Here is an 18,708-nt window from a genome sequence, read left to right as displayed (position 1 = left end):
TAGGGCATGTTAGGTTAGGCTATGGGTTGAACTAGATGGACTTAAAGTCTTCCTTCAACCTTAATAACTATGTTACTATGGACATAATGATGAAAACTATTGGAAATATAATTTCATAACAAGGACAAGGGCAGTCAAACCATTCGGAAAATTCTTAAAAAATACTGGTACCTTTTTTTAAAAAAAGATCTGATTTTAAAAGGGCTCATTCCAGCAGAATCAAACATTAAGTTCTGTAGGGGAATCGCTGTTAAAAACATGATTGCCCCAAACAAATAAAGGAAGAGTTAAAGGAACAAACAACAACAAAAATTGATACAACATCTGGTATTACTAGAGGAGTTACCAGAAGTGGGATAAAAAAGTGTTGCTGTTGCAAAATCATGGATCATGGTGCCAAACAAATAAAATCTAATAGTACTAAGTACTTAATATTATTCATAATTTATATTGCAACTCTGATTATGCAATTTATGTGATCAATTGTATTTGCGGTCTTCAATACGAGGGCCGCACAACAGAAACATTGCAGTCTCGTATGAAAGGACGCAGACATAATACCAAAAATGTTTTTTTTTCAAGCAAAGTCTTTCATGTCATCTTGCTATCAAACTGAAAAGAATTTTGATGTGATTAAAGTTTCACCCCTTGAGCAGATAAGTAGTGAAACGCTAAACAGAAAATATTGAATGCAAAAGAATCCTATTGGCTATATAAATTACAAAGTTTATATCCCTCTTGTCTAAATGATGTGGTAGAGCAAGTTTAGTGTGTATATCCATACTTTTTCCTGATTGCCATTTATTCTCTGAATGTCACTTGCCTACATCTCTTTTCTGAGGGGAAAGATATATATCTTGGTACCGTGTTAGCCAGTGGATAGAAAAATATTTAGAGTCCTCAGTGGTTGATACCTTTTAATGGCTAACTGAAAAGATGGTAACAAATTGCAAGCTTTCCAGACTACACAGGTCTCTTCATCAGGCAAACACTAAAAGAAATTGTGGGGAATCACATATTTATGCACAACACATCACAGAAAAAAAAATAAAAGAATAATTGTTCTTATCAAATGTTGTTTGTTTTCTCTGGTTATTGAATAACTCCACCTACTTTTAATTGAGGATATGTATAAGTGGGTCCGGATCTCCATTTTATCTAAAGGCACCTGAGGAAGGCTGTTAGCAGCTGAAACGTGTTGTTTTTTTTTAATTTTGTTTTTAAAATAAAAAATATTTTTACACTGAAGATATTTTTGTCAATACTCCATTTTTTTACATGTTTCCATTCTGAGAGCTTCATACACCTGGATCTTTTACCGCAATCACGCAGTGCCGGAACTCTACTGGAGGAACTTCCTACAGGACACCAAGTCGGCTGCAACCCATTGCATCTCAGGCAAACTACTCCTAGTGTTGTGCCTCACTTAGCACAACCTATTCAGGTGAGCACATCACTACGCTTAGATGGCGCCACATTTTACTCCTTTTCCCTAAGGGATTTCCATCAACTTGTATATTTTGAAGAGTGTGGAGAAAAACAAATTGCCTGGTGAGGTAGCTGAATCAGCCCCCAAGCTGCCTCCTCTGCAGGATCCGTCTGCAGCAGGGTCGCAGCACTGCTGTGTGAGACGACGAGGCTTCTGCTCCATGCGCTGTGGCACACACGATCAATTTAACAATCCTATGATAAAAAACAATTGTGAAGTGCCCAAGGAGCAAGTTGTTCCAATGAATTTGACTAATCGCCCAGCCTTATACACACACGTATGGTTGGCAGCTGTTATAAAGGATTTCCATGTGCACGCAGGGAACATGTGCTTTATTTCTGGCGAGATTCTCAATATTTATGGTGTGCTTTTCGCTGACTATCTTGTAGTATTTTGCTAGGCAATATTTCAAACAGAAAACAAGCAGTCTTCTTTGCCTCTGTTCTGTATCGGGAATAGGCCAGTATGGTGAAGTAAAAATTGACTGTAGTAATACAAAAGTAAGAAGATAATCCCTTATTAAAAACCCTATTCTTCAATTTAAATGAGGTGTTAGCCATTATTAAATCTTTCGGCTTTAAAGGGAACTTATCATGTAAAGAAATGCTATTTACATGCAGATATAGGGTTATGTTGTAGGTATAGCTAAAGAGCGTTAAAATCCTGTTTGTATGCCTTATAGGACAGCAGATACAAGAAGAAAATGAACTTATATCCTCTCTGCAGCAGCTACAGTTGAAACCAGACGTTTACAGACACATATGCATTTTTTCTCAATGTCTGACATGAAATCAGAATAAACCTTTCCCGTTTTAGGTCAAATAGGATTACCATAATTATTTATATTTGCTGAATGCTAGAATAATGAGAGAATGTTTTAAGGCATTTTTATTACTTACTGCAAAGTCAAAATTTTACATACATGTCATTAGTATTTGGCACCACTGCTCTTAAACTGAATGACTTGGGTTAAACATTTGGGATTTCCTTTCAAAAGCTTCTCACAATAGTTGGTCGGAATTTGGGCCCATTCCTTCTGACAAAACTGGTGTAACTGATCCAGGTTTGTAGGTCGCCTTGCTCGCACCTGCCATTAGAGTTTTGCCCATAAATTTTCAATAGGATTGAGATCAGGGCTTTTTGATGGCCACTCCAAAACATTGACTTTGTTATCCTTAAGCCACTTTATTACCATTCTGGCAGTATACTTTGGGTCATTGTCATTGCCCTACTGCAGCAAAACAACCCCACAACATGATACTGCTACTCCCATGTTTCATAGTTGGGATGGTGTTCTTAGGTTTCCAAGCTTATCCCTTTTTCCTTAAAAGTAATCATGGTCATTATGCCCAAAAAGGTTTTTTTTGTTTCATCAGACCACAGAACATGTCTCCAAAAATTAAGGTATGTGTTCCTGTGTGCATTTGCAAACATTAATCTGGCTTTTTTTAAGCTTCTTTTGGAGTAATGGCTTCTTCCTGGCAGAGTGGCCTTTCAGCCCATGCTGATACAGTACTCATTTCACTGTGGATATTGACATAATCTTTCCAACTTCTGCCATCATCTTCACAAGGTCTTTTGCTTTTGTTCTTGGGTTGATATGCACATGTCGGACCAAAGCATGATCACCTCTGGGACACAGAACCTGTCTCCTTCCTGAGCGGTATGATAGTTGGACATTTCCATCTTGTTTGTACTTGCGTATAATTGTTTGTACAGATGAACAAGGCACCTTCAGGTATCTTAAAATTGTACCCAAGGATCAGCCAGACTTGTGCAAGTCCACAATTCTCTTTCTGATATCTTGGCTGATTTCTTGAGACTTTTCCATGATGCTACACAAAGAAGCAGTGTGTATCAGGTGTGCATTAAAATACATCCACAGGTTTGTCTCTAATTAACTCAGATGTCGCCAAAAATATTAATAATTATGGTAATCCTAGTTGACCTAAAACAGGAAAAGTTTATTCTGAATTGATGTCAGATATTGAGAAAAACATGCATATGTGTCTTTTTATATAGTGTCATGATCCAGACCGGGTTTTAAGTCCTGTTTTCCCTTTTTCCCAGTCAGATCATATTAAGAGTTAACTTTTCTCAGCCTCTGTCTTGATTCAGGTTGGTTATTTATCGCTGCTGCTTCCTGCAGGCGATGTCAGTTATAGTTTTTGCCTAGTACTGCTATAGCTGACTCTGATTGCTCTGATTTGTCCTGCGGTGCTTGCTGTCTGAACCCGTGTCTCTGTTATCCCCTATTCCCGTCTTGACGAAGTGTTTCCCTCACTATATCCCTCACTTGTCCATCGTTCCATTCCACGCTGTAATCCATGTCTGGGATAAATAGTTTTCAGCAAAGATGCGACTATCCAGGCTGAGAACCAATGAGGAATATCTGCTGTGAACGCAGTGTCAGTGACCAGCGATGACCTTGTTGAGGTTACCGTGGTTCACTGAGGCTGCGTTCCCTGCCAGTCCCCTGAACTGGAAAATTCCTTTAAAAACTAAGCAATCAAAGTGGAAACACTTCTCTTTGAGGCAAGAGAAAATAAACCTGTTTGTTAGACAATTCCTGCATGTGTTGTGGCTGTCGAACAGCAGCGAGAAATGCAAGTGCGGGGACTCAAACACATTATTCGAGCACACCGAAGACACTCGGTTAGCACCTGGGCATGCTTGGATAACACCTTATCCGAGCATGTTTGCTCATTACTAATTAAGAATCTTTTGGCACAATCACAATAATACCAATATTAGTATTAGGTATTAGTATGTTCACACTATGTCTTTTTCAGGTGGATTTTGCCACGGAAAGTGACTGAAAAAAACAAAAAGCGCTCAAAAGATTAAACACATGAATTTCTATGTAAAATCGACTTATTGTGCATATGTTCAAAAGGTGCACCCATTAGATGTGCCAATTTTGTTTTGTTCACTGACATCAAGCCCAGGGGTTAGTAATGGAATGTCTAGACATCCCCATTGCTAAAGACAAAGAAAGAATAAAGAAAGACCTTCAATTTAACCCCTTCCTGACATGCGCCGCACATACAGTGGGGCAAAAAAGTATTTAGTCAGTCAGCAATAGTGCAAGTTCCACCACTTAAAAAGATGAGAGGCGTCTGTAATTTACATCATAGGTAGACCTCAACTATGGGAGACAAACTGAGAAAAAAAAATCCAGAAAATAACATTGTCTGTTTTTTTAACAATTTATTTGCATAGTATGGTGGAAAATAAGTATTTGGTCAGAAACAAAATTTCATCTCAATACTTTGTAATATATCCTTTGTTGGCAATGACAGAGGTCAAACATTTTCTGTAAGTCTTCACAAGGTTGCCACACACTGTTGTTGGTATGTTGGCCCATTCCTCCATGCAGATCTCCTCTAGAGCAGTGATGTTTTTGGCTTTTCGCTTGGCAACACGGACTTTCAACTCCCTCCAAAGGTTTTCTACAGGGTTGAGATCTGGAGACTGGCTAGGCCACTCCAGGACCTTGAAATGCTTCTTACGAAGCCACTCCTTCGTTGCTCTGGCGGTGTGCTTTGGATCATTGTCATGTTGAAAGACCCAGCCACGTTTCATCTTCAATGCCCTTGCTGATGGAAGGAGGTTTGCACTCAAAATCTCACGATACATGGCCCCATTCATTCTTTCATGTACCCGGATCAGTCATCCTGGTCCCTTTGCAGAGCAACAGCCCCAAAGCATGATGTTTCCACCACCATGCTTTACAGTAGGTATGGTGTTTGATGGATGCAACTCAGTATTCTTTTTCCTCCAAACACGACAAGTTGTGTTTCTACCAAACAGTTCCAGTTTGGTTTCATCAGACCATAGGACATTCTCCCAAAACTCCTCTGGATCATCCAAATGCTCTCTAGCAAACTTCAGACGGGCCCGGACATGTACTGGCTTAAGCAGTGGGACACGTCTGGCACTGCAGGATCTGAGTCCATGGTGGAGTAGTGTGTTAGTTATGGTAGGCCTTGTCACATTGGTCCCAGCTCTCTGCAGTTCATTCACTAGGTCCCCCTGCGTGGTTCTGGGATTTTTGCTCACCGTTCTTGTGATCATTCTGACCCCACGGTGTGGGATTTTGCGTGGAGCCCCAGATCGAGGGAGATTATCAGTGGTCTTGTATGTCTTCCATTTTCTAATTATTGCTCCCACTGTTGATTTCTTCACTCCAAGCTGGTTGGCTATTGCAGATTCAGTCTTCCCAGCCTGGTGCAGGGCTACAATTTTGTTTCTGGTGTCCAGTGACAGCTCTTTGGTCTTCACCATAGTGGAGTTTGGAGTCAGACTGTTTGAGGGTGTGCACAGGTGTCTTTTTATTCTGATAACAAGTTTAAACAGGTGCCATTACTACAGGTAATGAGTGGAGGAAAGAGGAGACTCTTAAAGAAGAAGTTACAGGTCTGTGAGAGCCAGAAATCTTGATTGTTTGTTTCTGACCAAATACTTATTTTCCACCATAATATGCAAATAAATTGTTAAAAAAACAGACAATGTGATTTTCTGGATTTTTTTTTCTCAGTTTGTCTCCCATACTTGAGGTCTACCTATGATGTAAATTACAGACGCCTCTCATCTTTTTAAGTGGTGGAACTTGCACTATTGCTGACTGACTAAATACTTTTTTGCCCCACTGTATACTGCTCTGCGGGAGCTGCGTTCCCGCAAAGAAAAGTATATGTACGGCGCACTGATTGCGTGGGCTGACACTGAGCGCCGCAGAGATCGGGTGTGGGCGTTTAACCCCTCTGATGCCGCTATCAGTGGTGACCGCTTCCATCAGCACAGTGCAATGCAATCGCATTGTGCTGATGGCCTCCATAATGCCATAATGACCCTTGGCTGCGGGGGTCCATCAAGGAAGGTGGCTTGTCAGTGTCTGCTAAGAGTGACAGAAAAAAATATTTTAAAAAATTTAAAAATGTAAAAAAAATCCCCAAATAAAGAATTCTTAAATATTCTATTAAAGATTCTTAAATATATTTACAGTATTTATCTAAAAATATAAAATAACGTAAAAGTACACATTTGGTATCAATGGCAATAAGCAATGCTTTGTCATCATAAAACCAAACAAAAAATACAATAAAACTAGATCAAAAAGAAGAATGTACATAAAAATGGTACAGTTGAAAACGTCATCTTGTCCCGCAAAAAAAAAGCCACCACAAAGCTCCATTAGCAAAAAAAAATAAAAAATGTATAGCTCTCAGAATAAAGCGATGCAAAAATTATTTTTTCTACAAAATAGTTTTATTGTGTAAAAGCATCAAAACGTAAAACAAGATATAAATGGGGTATCACTTTAATCATACAGACGAGAAGAATAAAGCTGCCATATCAATTTTACCACGTGGAAAGGTATGAAAAAAAAAACTTCCTCAATTGCTGTTTTTTGTTAATTCTACCTCCCAAAAATCGGAATAGAAAGCGATCACAAAATGTCATGTGCCCGAAAATGGAACCAATAAAAATGTCAACTCGTCCAGCTAAAAATCAAGCCATCACATGACTCTGTTAGCCAAAATATGGAAAAATTATAGCTGTCTAAATATGGGGATGCAAAAAATATTTTTTTTTGCAATAAAAAGCGTATTTTAGTGTGTGATAGCTGCCAAACATAAAAACCCGTTATAAATTTTGTATCGCTGTAATCGCTCCGACCTGAAGAATAAAGTCGCCTAATTACTTATACCGCACGAGGAATGGCGTAAAAAATAAATAAAACCAATTCTTCACAGTGCTGTTTTTTTTTTCATTTTGCCTCCCAAAGATTGCAGAACGGTTCGGTGCACATTTATCCTGAGCTCTGCGCTTACACTGGTGTTTCCGTGTAAATCTCTGAAATAAGTGATTCAGACAGAACCCCCTGGTGGAAGATTTCCTATAATGACTACTGCAACCTCCTACTCTCTGGACTCCCCTCTAGCACTCTGGCACCGCTCCAATCCATCCTACACTCTGCTGCCCGACTAATCCACCTGTCCCCCCGCTATTCCCCAGCCTCTCCCCTGTGTCAAGCCCTTCACTGGCTTCCTATCGCCCAGAGACTCCAGTTCAAAACCCTCACACTGACATACAAAGCCATCCACAACCTGTCTCCTCCATACATCTGTGACATGGTCTCCCGGTACCTACCTACACGCGACCTCCGATCCTCCCAAGACCTCCTTCTCTACTCCCCTCTCATCTCTTCTTCCCATAACCGCATCCAAGACTTCTCCCGTGCTTCCCCCATACTCTGGAACTCTCTACCCCAACACATCAGACTTGCGCCTACCATAGAAACCTTCAAAAAGAACCTGAAGACTCATCTCTTCCGACAAGCCTACAGCCTGCAGTGATCCTCAACCTACTGAACAGCCGCACAGCCAGCTCTTCCCTCTCCTAGTGTATCCTCACCCACCCCCTGCAGACTGTGAGCCCTCGCGGGCAGGGTCCTCCCTCCTTATGTACTCGTGTGCCTTGTTATCTGCTCATGTTTAATGTATTTGTCTATATTTGCCCCGTATTCACATGTAAAGCGCCATGGAATAAATGGCGCTATAAAAATGTATAATAATAATAATATAATAATAATAATGAGGCAGATGGAGTGGGCGCCATAGGACCTGCGATCCGGCGGTGTCAGTCTTTTTAGGCGAGTATAAAAGCGTGGTCAGCTTCAGTTTTGTGCACCTCTGAAAAGGACAACTCTGAACAGAGGCCAGACAGAGTCCAGAGTAACTCTGCTGCCTCATTATAGTGAATGGATCCCTCGGAGGTTTCATCTGAAGCGTGTCTCTCACAGATCTAATGTCACTAAGGCTACTTTCACACTAGCGTCGGAATCTCCCCGTCGCAATGCCTCGGGCAGAGATTCCGACGCTAGCGTTTGTCACACTGCACAACGGGTGCAGCGAATGCATTTCTCTGGCGCATCCGCTGCCCCATTGTGAGGTGCGGGGAGGTGGGGGCGGAGTTCCGGCCGCGCATGCGCGGTCGGAAAAAGCGGTCCGTCAGGAGCAAAAAACGTTACATGTAACGTTTTTTGCTCCCGGCGGTCCGCCACAACACGGCGCAACCATCACACGACGGTTGCGACGTGTGGCAAAGCGTCACAATGGGCGCTAATGTTAATCTATGGGGCAAAAACGCATCCTGCAAACAACTTTGCAGGATGCGTTTTTTGCCATAAACGACACATTGCGACGTCTGGCAAAAAACGCCAGTATGAAAGTAGCCTAAGACTTAGGGCAGAAAGGGTGATGTTATGTCTGCCTGGGGTCTCCACTCCCTCCTTCCCTTGTGTTGTGTTCCCTTCCCCTTATCCTTTCTTGTTGCACTTAGTCAATCCTACACTGTGAATGACATTATTCATGTTTGTAAAAAAAAGCAAATTGGCACTTTTTTGGGGGGAGGGGGTGTTTTTTCAGTGTGGGTTTTTCTTTTTTCTTTTGCTGGGTTCACGAATCCCGTTTCTATGCTGGCAGAGCAGCTGCAGAGGTTGGCACTGGAGGCGACTGACCTTCGTTCTGAGGTACAGCAGCGGCTGCAGGCTCCTTTTGTGGGGGACGCTCTGTAGGTAGGCCGATCCAGCTTGAATCAAAAATTGCCCTCCCAGACAGGTTTTCTGTGTTTAAGGAGGCATGCAAATTGTACTTTAAACTTCGTTCTTACTCTTCTGGAGATGAGAAGCAACGAGTAGGAATTATTTCACTGTTGCAGGGGGAACCTCAGTCCTGGGCTTTTTCCACAGGACTCTATGTGTCTCCAGTCTGTGGAAGAGTTTTTCAGGGCCCTAGCCCTTATCTGTGATGATCCTGACTGTATTTACTTGGCTGAATCCAGGCTGTGTCGCATTCAGCAGGGAAATCGTTCATTGGAGACATATAGCTCTTACATAATTCTGCAGGTGGTCAACTGATACCAAACTGGAATGACCCAGTCCTCAGAAGCCAATTCCTTCAGGGCCTCACTGAGAGGTTAAGGGTCGCAATAGCAGTGTATGAGACTCTGGTGCTGTTGGAGGCTGCCATGTCCTTGGCTATTCGAGGTGGATAGATGCCTGTGGGACAGATCACCTTCTTCTGAGCCCTCTTTCCGGGATAATACCCCAGTATTGGAGGGAAGGTCCAGGAGTGAAGCAATACTTGTGGAGTTAGAAGAACTCATGCAGTTAAGAGGTGCGTTCGCGCTGTATGTTCCCCCGAAATTTTCAAGGAAAAGAATGTATGTTTTTTTTGTTGGAAGATTGGACATTGTATAGGGGCATGTCCTGTAATTCCAAAGAAAAAATAGACTCAATTAACCCTTGGGAGCCTTGAGCTTGACAATTAAGGGATGTGTTCATCTTCAACCTCCAATTCTCGTTTTGTCCTGACAGCAGAGGTGGTGCTAGAGAGCAGGTCTGACAAAATTTTGGTGATTGTACACAGTGGAGCTGGAGTCAGTATGGTGTATGCTGAGTTTGCTAGAACGCATGGTTTTGTCTGATCTAACTTGGCTAAACCTATTCCAATTTGTCCCATCGACTCAGCACCACTTGCAGAGAAAACTGACACAGATTGTTCATAACATAAGACTGAAAGTAACATAGTAACATAGTTAGTAAGGCCGAAAAAAGACATTTGTCCATCCAGTTCAGCCTATATTCCATCATAATAAATCCCCAGATCTACGTCCTTCTACAGAACCTAATAATTGTATGATACAATATTGTTCTGCTCCAGGAAGACATCCAGGCCTCTCTTGAACCCCTCGACTGAGTTCGCCATCACCACCTCCTCAGGCAAGCAATTCCAGATTCTCACTGCCCTAACAGTAAAGAATCCTCTTCTATGTTGGTGGAAAAACCTTCTCTCCTCCAGACGCAAAGAATGCCCCCTTGTGCCCGTCACCTTCCTTGGTATAAACAGATCCTAAGCAAAGTGGGGTCTTTGCATTATGAAATAATCCCTTGTTATGTCCTGAAGTATCTCGACACTCCAATGGTTCTAGGTTTGCCCTGGTTGGTCATGAATAATCCAACTGTGGATTGGTAATCCAGAAAGATTGTAATGTGGGGAGATTACTGTCATGGTAACTGCCTAAACATTTTTCCTTCTGCTGTATCTAAGGGACCTTACCGCCATTTTTGTCTGGCTATGAGGACCCTGCCCCATTTTTGCAGAAGGGGGAAGGCATCTCGGCCTTGTACCCTGACCTGGAGGATGAGGTGTTGGAGGCTCAGGGGGTTGCTCCTGCCCTTCAGGGAGGTTATTTGTGCCATCTAATTTGCGCCACAAAGTAACTAGAGAATTTCATGACTCTGTACTTGCTGGTCACCCAGGCGGTAAGGCAACCGTGCAACTCCTTTCTCAAAGTTTTGGCCGGAGTTGCATCAGGATGTGGTTGACCAGGTGTCTGCCTGCAGTGTTTGTGCACGTTGTAAAAGTACTAAATAACCATCCATCTGGTCCTGTTTTGCCACTACCTATTCCTAACAAGGTCAGGAGAGACAGGTACTGTATAAACGTATGATTGTGAGTAAATGCGTGCCAGGTCCGGATCTCAATGTGAATGATTTTGTGTGGTTGTCTACCAGGAATTTCAGGTTTTTGGTTTAAGGATAATATATAAATAAAGGAGTCTTTTTCTGTGTGTTTATTTCACTTGAAGGACTTTTTCTGTGTGGGTCATTTAATTTTCACTATGAGGTTAGTAATGAGTGTGTCTTATAGACGCCTCTCCATTACTAACCCCTGGGCTTCATGTCAGCTAACATTACAAAGCTGACATCAATACCAATACTATTACCCCACTTGCCACTACACCAGAGCAAGTAGGAAGTGATGGGCAAATACACGGGTGTATTGACTATTTTGACCCCATAGATGTTTACCAAAAAATAGCCTCCATTAGAAGCTGTAGTGTAAAGATTGCAAATATGCCAGCTTAGAGCCCAACACATTCTGCCCATCTTGTGTTTTTCGAGACATGTAACTGTAAATTAAGTGGGTTCTTCCTGCTACAGCATTGACATACATGTGGACGCTAATTGCAACTAATACACATTTCAGGGCTCAGAAGCGAAGAGAGGCCATTTGGCTTTTGAGAGCGTTTACTTTGCGAGATATTCTTTTTTGGGGGGGTGCATCAATCATCTCATTTTTCAAATTTTCTAAGCTACCAGAAGTATGTAAACCCCCTATTTTTCCATTGAAAAAGGACAAACCTGAGTGGGATCCTGACTTTTGCAGGATGTATTGAAATTTTTATTGATATTGTAAACGTTTTTAAATATTACAAGCTATACATACTGTTGCAAATTAATGGGGGTCCAGGTCCTAATACCATCAAAATGCTGCTCTGCAGTTTGCAGCTTCTGAATGCATTATGTTGTTCACTGTGCGATATACAGTGGGTATGGAAAGTATTCAGACCCCTTTAAATTTTTCACTCTTTGTTTCATTGCAGCCATTTGGTAAATTCAAAAAAGATCATTTTTTTCACATTAATGTACACTCTGCACCCCATCTTGACTGAAAGACTGAAAAAAAAACAGAAATGTAGTAATTTTAGCAAATGTAATAAAAATGAAAAACTGAAATATCACATGGTCATAAGTATTCAGACCCTCTGGTCAGACACTCATATTTAAGTCTCATGCTGTCCATTTAGGGTATGTGCACACGTTGCGGATTTTGCTGCGGATCCGCAGCAGTTTTCCACGATGAGTTTACAGTACCATGTAAACCTATGGAAATCAAAATCCGCAGTGCACATGCTGCGGAAAAAAACGCGTGGAAATGTAGCGTTGTTTATTCCGCAGCATGTCAATTCTTTGTGCAGATTCCACAGCGGTTTGTACCTGCTCCATAATAGGAATCCGCAGGTGTAAAACCGCAGGTAGATTCCGCACAAAATCTGCAAAACAATCATGGTAAATCCACGGTAATTCCGCAGGATTTACCAAAATCAGTCTGGAAAAATCCGCACCACTTTCCGCAGCGTGTGCATGTGGCCTAAGTTGTGATCCTCCTTGAGATAGTTATACTCCTTCATTGGAGTCCAAATGTGTTTAATTAAACTGATACGACTTGACTTGGAAAGGCACACACCTGTCTATATAAGAACTCACAGCTCACAGTGCATGTGAGACCAAATGAGAATCATGAGGTCAAAGGAATTGGCCAAGGAGCTCAGAGACAGAATTGTTGCAAGGCACAGATCTGCCCAAGGTTACAACAGAATTTCTGCAGTACTCGAGGTTCCAAAGAGCACAATGGCCTCCATTATGCTTAAATGGAAGAAGTTTGGGACCACCAGAAGTCTTCCTAGACCTGGTGATCTAGCCAAACTGAGCAATCGTGGGAGAAGAACCTTGGTGAAAGAGGTAAAGAAGAACCCCAAGATCACTGTGGCTGAGCTCCAGAGATGCAGTAGGGAGATGGGAGAAAGTTCCACAAAGTCAACCATCACTGCAGCCCTCCACCAGTTGGGCCTTTATTGCAGAGTGGCCTCTCCTCAGTGCAAAACATATGAAAGCCCACATAGAGTTTGCTAAAAATCACATGAAGGAATCCCAGACTATGAGAAATAAGATTCTCTGGTCTGATGAGATGAAGATGGACGTTTTTGGTGATAATTCTAATTGGTATGTGTGGAGAAAGCCAGGCACTGCTCATCACCTGCCCAATACAATCCCAACAGTGAAACATGATGAGGGCAGCATTATGCTATGGGGGTGTTTTTCAGCTGCAGGGACCAGATGACTGGACTGGACTGGATTGCTCTGGACCTCAGACTTGGCCGAAGGTTCACCTTCCAACAAGACAATGACTTTAAGCATACAGCTAAAATACAAAGGAGTGGCTTCAGAACAACTTTGTGACAATTCTTGACTGGCCCAGCCAGAGCCCTGACCTTAACCCAATTGAGCATCTCTGGAGATGCCTGAAAATGGCTGTCCAACAACGTTCACCATCCATCCTGCTGGAACTGGAGAGGATCTGCAAGGAAGAATGGCAGGGGATCCCCAATCCAAGAACACTCATGGGTGTACTAGCACAACAGGGTGCTTCTACTCAGTACTGAGCAAAGGGTCTGAATACTTATGACCATGTGATATTTGAGTTTTTCTTTTTTAATATATTTGAAAAAATTACATTTCTGTTTTTTTCAGTCAAGATGGAGTGCAGAGTGTACATTAATGAGAAAAAAATGAACTTTTTTGAATTTACCAAATGGCTGCAATGAAACAATGAGTGAAAAAACTAAAGGGGTCTGAATACTTTCTGTACCCACTGTAAGTGACAGCTTTATTTTTCACACGTATTCGATTACAGCGATTTATATTGTTTTTGCTTTGATTTTTTTTGCTACTTACACACTAAAAAATGTTGGGTCTTTTTACAATTTTTCTAGGTGGCATTGCCATATTTTGAGGGCTTATTTTTTGCAGACTGAGTTAAAGTGTTTAGTAATGCCATTTTTGTATACATAACTTTTTTTACTAGCTATTGCTGTTTTTGGGAGGCAGACAAAACAAAAAACATCAATTAACAAATTGTTTTCTTTTTAACACATTTTACTGTGTAGTAAAGCTGATAAGACAACTTTATTCTTTGCGTCTATGACTACAGCAATACCAAATTTGTATATATTATGTTATGTTTTGCTACGTTGCACACTAAGATCAATTTTTAAATTAAAAAAAATGTTTGTTCATCACTATATTCTCAAAGCAATAACTTTTTTAATTTTCTGCCGGCAGTTATGAGCGCTTGATTTCTATGGGACAAAATGATATTTTTAGTGATACTATTTTTCTTTACATACGACTTTTTTCATTGCATACTATTCAATTTAAAATGAAGGAAAAAAAATGCTTTTTTATGGTTTTTACTGTAAGGATTCACTAATGTGACAATTTTATAGCTCGGGCGATGCCCAATGCGTGAACTTTTTTGTATGTGCATTTTTCTTTTCCCATAAAAATGTGTTTTTATAGTAAAAACCCTTAGTTTCAAGATTTCTTTTTTCATGTTTTTTTTAATCTTTATCAATTTTTCTGCACTTTTTTTTACCCCTTTACTTAGTTCCTCAATGGTACTGATCTGTCAATCTACTGGAGCGGCGCAGGGAGAAGCCAGACTAGTTTTGTCTGCGGCTATAGTCTTTAGGCTACGTTCCCACGTTGAGCTTATGGAACATTTTTGATGTTGTGCAATTTTATAGCCTGTAGGTGTGCTTCACTGGAGGGCCAAGATGGCAACGACGGGTCCTTCAGCAAGCCTCCAGCTGCCATGACAGCCCACTGGTTACCCACAATCACACCATGGAGAGCTGATGGACCACGCGTTCCGTCATTGGCGTCATTTAACTGCCGCTTTCTTTTTTTTTAATCAGATCATTTTTACTGATAAGAAAGCATACATAACATTATTACCAATATATCATCGAAAAATAACTTGTTCGTAATTACAGATTAAGCCTTCACATTACTGTTATGCATTTAATTGTATCAACAATTTTCCATATATCCATCTCTAACTCAGCTTTATTGATTATATTTGTAAATGAGAACAAAAACAAATAACACCCGTCCCTACAATAACACACCAGACCAGGCTATATTCATAATGCATTACATCCAATATACCTTAACTTGACTGACACACAATAGTCGCTTCTATTTACTATGTCCACTAACAACCCCTATATCCAATACGTGGGAATATTGTAGGGCTCTACCCTGGAACCACTAGATGCCATATCCTATCTCTCACCAGAGCTCCAGATGGTAGGCCAGTCATATTTAACCATGCTCCCCATATATTTTCAAATTTTGTTATTGCTTTTCTTTTTCTATAAACCCCCTTTTCCGTCCAAATGTTATCATTTATCCTGTTTATTAGTACATTGACCGACGGAGGTTGGACATCCAACCAATGTGATGCAATTAGTTTGCGAGCCTGGTTTAATGTTCGCGATAACCCAATGGTCAGCGGAGATTCACACACACTTTTGGGTCTGCTTGAAGTTGCACTCCAAACACCCTTTGTATTAGAGCCAACATGCTTTTCCAATATGAGCCCAGTTTACTGCATTCCCAGAACATGTGCATTAAGTGTGCATCCTCTGCTCCACATCTAGGACAGTCTACATCTGAACCAACCCCTATCTTAAAAAGGAAGCTCGGCGTTCTATACCCTGTGTATGAGATATATCTATGAGAGTCCCTGAGATTCACACGGGGACAGTCAGGGAACCTGCTCCAATACCTCTTTACATTGTTCTACTGTGATCTGTCCCGCATCTGATTTCCATTTTAACCTTGCTGTCAAAGTATGGCCATCAGTACTAGAGATAAGTCAATTTGTTTGGGATCCCTCTTATTCGGAAAGCTATAGCGCTTACCGAATAAGATGCAGAGGGAACCCGGATACCTGGATCGCTCCAAAAATCAGCTGTTGGGCTCCGTAGCTGCATGTATACGGCTGTGTGACAGTCACGACACATGCATGAAGAGCCTGTGTGTTGTGACTGTCACACAGCCGTGACACATGCAGCTGTGGCACCGGACAGCAATTATCGGGAGCGCTCCAGGTATCTGGGTTCCCGCTGCTGTTTATTCGGTAAGCGCCATAGCTTTCTTAATAAGCAGGGACCCGAAGAAATTCACTCATCTCTAATCAGTATGAGACTGCAACATCTGCTGACATATTCTAGAGATTAGACCAAGTCGTATACTTTGCCGATGAAGTGTGCAGCTTTTTTGAATTTCGGGGGCAGTAACACCAAACTGGGACAGGAACGCGTGCCTCAGTTGTAGGTATTGAAAGAAGGAAGCATGAAGAAGCCCATATTCTTGTTGGAGTTGAAGCTTTTAAGTGTTCCATTTTCTAGTATATTGTCCATATTTTGCACTCCCTTCAGCTCCCACCCTCTAAACCCCTTCAACTTGTCAAACGCCGCTAATTTATGATTGTGCCATACTGGGGTAAATTTGGAGTATCCAGTAATTCCCAGCAATCTCTTTCCCCTATCCCACACCTTGTGTATTAATGCCCCTCTCCATCCACGTGGCTTGCACCCCCTTCCAATATGTGAATAAGTGAAAAGTATTTTTTGTCATGGAAAACAAGTCTTCCCGCTTTGCCCATACTCTCCCTCTTTTCCCAGCCGTGAAAATGCTGCATCTGTGATGCTATAAGGTACATCTATGGATCTGGTATCTCCAGCCCACCCGCTCTTTTATCCCTATGAAGAGTTAGTAATTTAATTCTTGCATTGCGTTTCCACCAAATTAGTTCTCTAAACATTTCACTTTACAGTATATAGGGGGAGGAATCCCCAACATGGAGAGCTGTGTAGTAAGTATAGCAATTGTGGCATTAGTATCATTTTAAACAGATTTCCTCTACCTATTACCGATAGCGGGAGTTTGCACCATGCATTGATTTTAGACTTGAATCTGTCTAACAAGGGGTTACTGATTAGCATTATATGACCTTTTCTATGTGCATCAATCACTACTTCAAGATATTTACATTTTTCTACCACCTGAATCTGTGTATCTAATATTAATTCTGTGGAGGGAAGAGGATCCACTGGTAAGAGTGATGATTTTTCCCAGTTACTTGACCAACGACCAAATTCTTTAATTTCAACCATTATTGAGCCCATGGATGTCTCTATATTCCCCAGATACAACAGCATATCATCAGCATATAAACTTACTTTTTCCTCTATATCATCACACCTAAAACCCACAAAGTTACTGGAATTCCTCAATCTAAATGCCAACGGCTCCATCGCCATAGTAAACAGGAGGGTGAAAGCGGGCAACCCTGGCGCAAGTGCCGCTTTCAATGAATGATAAATGGTTAGACTATAGCAATCAACAAGCGCTCCAGCCGTTGTTATAACAGAAATAACGTAGGATCTGCATGGTATGAAACAGGCTCAGTTCCTGAGAGTGCTTCATACATTCCTTAAAAACCTATGTGAAAAATGTACATCATACGTTGTTAAGGGGTTAAAGGGCATGTACACGAGAGTGTAGCAATATTTAAAAAAAAAAATTACATGGCCAAATACAGTTTCCCATGTCAATAATTCCAGTGTATCTGTAAAAAAACGGACTATAGATGTTCTGTACAGGATCGCCTTTTTTTTTGCACATCCATAGACCTGAATGGGAGAGTTTCATCTGAAAAATGTGAAAGATGTTGTGCTGTTTTACCTCAAGCTGGGCGCCACTATATCTCGCCATCCGCTAGTTATGTTTGCCTGAATTGCATTCCTGGAGGGTGTGTTAGCAGTGCCAGCAATTCTGCCTTGTTTTTCATCTGAAAAATTGAAGTGACTAGTGCCTGCTGTCATTTTTTTTCAATTAGTCTCTCAGTATGAAAAATGCTCTCGTTTTAACCTCACCAAAACAAAGTCTCCCTGAAAATCATTTTTATTTTTATTAAAGTTTTTTTTTTTTGCCAGGGATTTAACTTTTAATTGGTTACGATTTGACAAGATACAAATACACATCCTCCCCAGGTCCAGCACTGACACTCCACTGCTGAGTATTGGAGGGATTGTGATTTTCTACCTCTGCAGTCCTACGACCAAATAAAAGTCATATGCAGACAACACCTTTAACCCTTTCCCACTGCAGTTCTTACTTTTCCAGTTTTTGCATTTTTCAAGAGCCATAAAGTTTTATCTTTCTTTTTGGGGTCTGGTCCAGAATCTGGATTTATTTTAGGGTGTGGTTTCATTTTAGGGGTCTTGTCTGTGTCATAATCCATTTGGAGGTTAGGTATGGAGTAGGAATTAATTTTGGGATCTGATATGAATTCTGGATTAAATTTAGGGGCCTGTGGTCTAAATTAATTCTGGGATCAGGAATTCTTTTTGAGGTCCGGTATGCAGCTTGATGCTGCTCCCATCCTGTATTTTCTACTTCGGTGGCCAAATTTGTTTTTGGTACTAATGCTTCTGGAGCTACATCCTCACAGCATGCGCTGATCTGTTGTCAGGTCATATAAATCAAATAAGGACTTACACTGGGTAATATTTTGTGGCAATACTAGTACATGGTTTCTTGGGGTCAGATGTACGCTTATTGCCATGGGGCACATACAGGACCTTGTGCACTTCACAATTCTCTTTATTGTAGGTCTACAGAATGAGTATTCACTGAGTACCAAGTTACCGTGCTTAGTACTCCATGGAAGCGC

At 41.2% G+C, this 18,708-nt stretch overlaps 1 protein-coding gene across 20 annotated transcripts in view; it reads right to left on the bottom strand.

Moving 5' to 3' along the window:
- The window catches only part of ADGRL3 (adhesion G protein-coupled receptor L3), a 1,214,649-nt gene that overhangs the window by 1,183,879 nt on the left and 12,062 nt on the right, over positions 1–18,708 (bottom strand). The gene's annotated exons all lie outside the window — the stretch shown is intronic.

This window comes from Ranitomeya imitator, chromosome 1, assembly GCF_032444005.1.
Source record: "Ranitomeya imitator isolate aRanImi1 chromosome 1, aRanImi1.pri, whole genome shotgun sequence".
NCBI classification, from domain to species: domain Eukaryota; kingdom Metazoa; phylum Chordata; class Amphibia; order Anura; family Dendrobatidae; genus Ranitomeya; species Ranitomeya imitator.
The sequence above is the reverse complement of the archived record's forward strand: the minus strand, read 5'-3'. Positions and strand labels throughout refer to the sequence as shown.